At 31.2% G+C, this 5,491-nt stretch overlaps 1 non-coding gene and 1 pseudogene across 1 annotated transcript; one reads left to right on the plus strand and one right to left on the minus strand.

Moving 5' to 3' along the window:
• Nucleotides 1-1,667: 1,667 nt before the first annotated feature.
• LOC145595567 (CBL-interacting serine/threonine-protein kinase 25 pseudogene) lies at nucleotides 1,668-3,496 on the minus strand (annotated as a pseudogene).
• Nucleotides 3,497-3,822: 326 nt separating this feature from the next.
• On the plus strand, nucleotides 3,823-3,894 carry TRNAK-UUU (transfer RNA lysine (anticodon UUU)). Its single transcript has one exon. It is a non-coding gene; the product is annotated as a tRNA-Lys (tRNA).
• Nucleotides 3,895-5,491: the final 1,597 nt, after the last annotated feature.

The raw sequence follows: 5,491 nt of genomic DNA on the forward strand, positions 1-5,491 counted from the left end.
TGATAACACATAACATTTGATAACACATGCATAAGGAGTTTGTTGGTAACTTTAATATGTCTTCATTCCAAAGTGTCTCTAATGAGGTTTGATTCCACAAGCTCTTGGTTGTGAAATGCAAATTTGACCACTAAGGGCCTGTTCACATTTACTGAACTGAACTGATTGGAGCTGAACTGAATTGAACTGAACTGATTGGAGCTGAGCTGAACTGAACTAAAATTAAGCAAATATGAACAGGCCCTAAGTAAGAAAAAACTTTAATAGTATATATACCAAAACAATTATTTTTATGTATGAGGTTAAAATTCATGACAAAATTATACATCATTTGAACAGTATTTTATCTTTAAAACTACTATATTACTTTTAACTTGCTATAAGTCCATTGGAAATTTGGAATATAGGATTAGGTCGAATGATTTCATTTAAAGAATAAGTTGGTTGAGTATTGAAACAAAAGATAAGGGGCATTATTAGTTTATTACATTCTACTTGTATAATAATGAAAAATGGAACCCATTGTCTAATGTGTTGATGGCACGTTATGGTAGACAACTAATTATCTATACTATTTGTCTCCTTTTTAGATTATGATTGATCAAATCATATCATTATTAAAGTTTTAGTCTTGCTAATCATATCATCAGTATAAACATTAAGCATTTAAAACAAGTTTTGGTGGATGGTTAATGCTTTGAAAGCTGCATTTATATAGTATAGTGATTGATTATGAGTGTATAAAAATTCAATTGTACCTGAAATGTATTATTTGCATGAGTACATACTTTCTTATAATAATGTAATACTTTATTATTAATCAGGGTCCATGTCCACTAGCTACTCTTAATGATCTCAATGAATTTTTGTTTGCAATAGTTTGTTGTTTTTCTCAATTATTTTCAAATACATACTTCATTGCTTCTGTTATAAAACTTTCATTTTAGCTATTTGATGGATTACTAGTTTGTTGAACATATATTTAAAACTTGTGTCATTGTCGATAAGATATTTCTACATTATTAATTTGGAAAAATTTTCTATACACCCGGTTTTCAGTAATTTACTGTACATCTGGTGCATTTTTGTCAAATGTAGTGTCACTTTTGTCAAATTTATCAATGAAGCATAAATAACTCTTATATATGTTGAGTAACTTTTGTGCGTTTTAGTATACCTTTTGCGCATTTTATTGTCACTTTATAACGGATGTTCAGTAATTTACTGAACATCCGTTTTATTTAAAAGTTTGTGTATTAATTTTGGGTTTGTAACACAACTAAAACTAATATGCTTAGATAGTACGAATATGCAACATCTCTAGTCAGATTAATTGGTATATAAAAAGTGTGTGACTTATTGTAATTCACTATTTGTTGTTTGTCCTACATCTGAGTTTTTCAAGTATCAAATAAATATTTTAAGACAATTCTAACAAGTAAGATCTTAATGTTATTTTATGTATGTTAATAGTGTAAAATTTCATTATTTCAAATATCCCTTGAAATTGTGTTAATTGTCAAATGGGCTAGGTCAAAAGAGTTTAGAGTATATAGACATTTTTGAAGTGTGTTTCAACAAATTGCCTCTAGAGATCTTATAACATTCATAACAAAGATATACAAGAAAATTATATAATACTACGTAGATGATTAGCTGCGTAACATTATATATAAGACACTTTTTTTTAACATATATATCTTTTGAAAGGTGTCAAATACAAAGAATTAGGATTTCATTCATTGAACTGCATTATCTATACAAATCCCAACTCAAATGTAGCTTAAACAAAACATGTATCTAGAATAATGGACAAACACATAGTGATCACTACATCTAATAATTGAACATCGCTCTTAATTTTTAATTCCCACAAAAAGAAAAGATTGCGAAATAGGTAAAAGGGCGGGTTTAATTTCAATCTTACACATTCTAGCTCCAAATCGTGTGGATTGTACATTTTCAAAGATGTGGTTTAACAAACGAACACCATTTCCACCAAGGGAAAATATCACTCCCATCATTATTCCTCCCATGAGACCAATCTCCTTGCCATTTCCAAGCTACATCCTTCATTGCCGGCCTCACTTGTTCCTCCATCAACTTCAAGTACTCGACAGGATCACCACCCCTCTTCGAAAACTCGACAACTTTAACCTCCGGCAATACCATAAACACTTCAACACTCACCACCAACCTCCCTCTCCTACCCATTTCTTTCCCTTTCAACACCACCCTTGACTCCTTTTCTTTTCTTGCCTCATAATTCAACACTTCCGCCATCTTCACCACTTTCTTCAACACTTCCTTAGTCGAACACTTTGTCACGAACAACGACCCAAGTTTCCTCTTTTTAGTCTCAAACAGCCCGGACAAGTCTAAACCCGAAGCCATACATAACATGAAATCAAAGGCATTGAAAGAAGACTCAGGAGAGGAGCAAAACAAACTCGAGTCACCTTCATATGATCCACTTAATCCTCTCCTAAACCAAGGACTTGTCATAATCTCCGATATCATAATTCTTTCCTTTGGATTCTTCACCAAAATCTTCTTAATTAAGTCCTTAACTTCCTCAGGAAACCCTAAGGAAAACTCATACTTACAAATCCTAATCTTCCTTAACATTTTCTTTTGACTTTCATCTTGGAAAGGTGGATAACCAGCAAGTATAGCATACAAAATCACCCCACATGACCAAATATCAGACAATTTCCCATCATATTTCTCCCCTCTAATGATCTCAGGCGCCATATAAGCAAATGCACCACATGCAGTAGCCAGTAAAACATCAGAATTATTACTCTCTTCTTTCTCTCCAAGATAAGTAGCCAACCCAAAATCACAAATCTTGACATTTTCACCATTTGAGTCTACCATAATGTTTTCTAGCTTAAGGTCACGATGACAAACACCGCGACTATGACAAAAATCAACCGCAATAATCACCTGTTGGAAGAACTTTCTAGCAATATTTTCGTCGAGTTTACCTTGCATAACAATCTTAGTGTACAAGTCACCTCCTCCAACATACTCCAAGACCAAGTATATTTTAGTCTTAGTTGCCATGACTTCCTTAAGCTCAACAATGTTCGGGTGCTTGACAAGCCTCATAATCGATATTTCCTTCTTAACTTGCTCAACCATACCATGATTTTTTACTTCATCTTTATTGATCATCTTTATGGCAACTATTTCATCTGTTGTAATGTTTTTAGCCTTGTACACTTTTCCGAAATTTCCCTCACCTAAAAGCTTAGATAACTCATATTTGCCAAAAAGAACCCTACCTTCCATATTGAAGTGAAATTGTGTATAATTATGTGACACTTTTTTGACATCAAAGCAGTGTGTCCTGTATCTAATGAAACAGGAACACCCTGATTTCCCCTGTTTTCTTTGGGGTTATATGTGGAAAAAATTCAGAGGATATTTGATGAAATATCATGAAATATTATTTTAGATTAATTTAATTATAGGAAGAATTCAATTGGAATACGAATCAATGGTTTGCTGTCTTTTAGCAATTATTTTATGGATTTAGTGTAAAGGGTTTCAATCATATTACTCTGTTTTCCTCTGTTGTTGGCTTGTTGCCATTTTGAACTTGATTTTATTTAAAAGAATATTATTGGACAATTTAATTCATATTCTATGTGCTGTCAAGTTTCAACTAGATGATAACTTGTAACAATAAAAGTAATTTGTAAATGTAGTACTTTTGTTTTTTGTTTTTTTTTTTTCTTTGAAAGACAAAAGTAGAAAAACAGCTAAATAAATAATAGTATAATTTAATTAAGTTATCTATAAAATTGTCACTAAGCCGTCTTAGCTCAGTGGTAGAGCGCGTGGCTTTTAACCACGTGGTCGTGGGTTCGATCCCCACAGACGGCGTTTTCTGAAGTATTTTAATTTTTTTGTTTGGGATTTACTACGGAGTAATTTTTATTGTCACTCGTAATGATCTGATATAGTTTTGTCACTTTGTATATTTGGATACCACACTAATATAACTTTACTTTGTACTACGGGCCTGTTTTCATTGACTGAACTGAATTGAACTGAACTGAACTAAATATTTTATAACAAAAGGAAATTAGGAGTTGAACTGAACTTAACTTAACTGAAAATAACCATATAAGAACAAGCCCTACGTATTAACTATGGTCTATGGTATTAAGCATGACGTATGAAATCAGATACAAAAGCAGCTACATATACGAGACAAAATGCGAGAATTATTTTACACAACATTTTACCTTCGATTTGGTTGAAAATAACTACCACAATTTTAATAATTGAACAAATTTACGAGAATTCATTTTGGGTGGCAATATGCTAAGATATGTCTTGAGGTTAACATAGCCTAATTCGCTCAAAGTTAAGAGTAGAATTTAAATTAAGCTATTAAGTCAATTACAAGTGGGCCGTTTAGTGATGTGGGCTTTTATCTTCTTTGTCGGGCAATGTCATTCAACATCCAGCTTCCTTGTATAAGTTAAACTTCAAGGCTTTTGACTTTCTTCTTTCTTAACGATTAATAACTTTGATTTTGTTCGTAATTAATGAAAAAAAATTATAAAATCATAACATGATGTTTTTCTTTTTCTTTTTCTTTTTCTTTTTTTTTTTTTTTTATATGATTAAGTACAATGTAATTTTGAGACATTGATTGTGTTTGATAAACAGTTTATGTTTGAGCAAAATTAGCTTATTTGACCAATATTAGTTTATTGACTATTAAACTAGTTGTTGGTCCAGACGATGCCTTGTGTTATCTAATGTAATACAGTATGAGATTAAAGAACGTGCTTGTGAGATTTTTTTATGAATAATTATAATGTACTTATGTTACAATTAGTGATTGTGGTTTTTGAGCCATATTAGCAATTAGTTTCATATTAGCTACGGAGTATTACCAAAACTAAAATGTTTTTTTAATTAGTAGTTATGCACATTTAAAATAGAAATTGAAAAGGCCATGAATCATGTGGAGGTGTATTTATATATTTTAAACCTAAAACATTTTCTATCGTCTCAAAGTTCTTATTTATTGATGACAGCGTTAATTTAAATTGTAATTGATTGATTTTCAGAATAATATAGATAGATATGTGACTATACAAATGACTTGACATCATGTCATTGGTTAGGAGAAGGTGACACATGGCAGCATACACATGTATTGTCATTGACACATGACAACATGACATGTATTGCCATGAGTTTTAATAATAATATAGATAAGTTAATTCAAGATATTTGGTGGTAAGCTTATTTGAAGAGCTTATTCCGCTAAATAAGCTCTTTTAAAAAGCTTCTTTTTTAATTAAGCTTCTTTTTTAATTAGCTTATTTATTAATTTATGGTGAAATGACACTTATACTCCCTTTTAATTTTAAATTTTACCTAAACTACTTACCCCACAATTAGCTTATTGGTCATTTCACATACTCAATCACCTTTAAGCTATCGGATATTTACCAAACAC

The sequence above is a fragment of the Chenopodium album genome, chromosome 19, assembly GCF_948465745.1.
Source record: "Chenopodium album chromosome 19, dcCheAlbu1.1, whole genome shotgun sequence".
NCBI lineage: Eukaryota > Viridiplantae > Streptophyta > Magnoliopsida > Caryophyllales > Amaranthaceae > Chenopodium > Chenopodium album.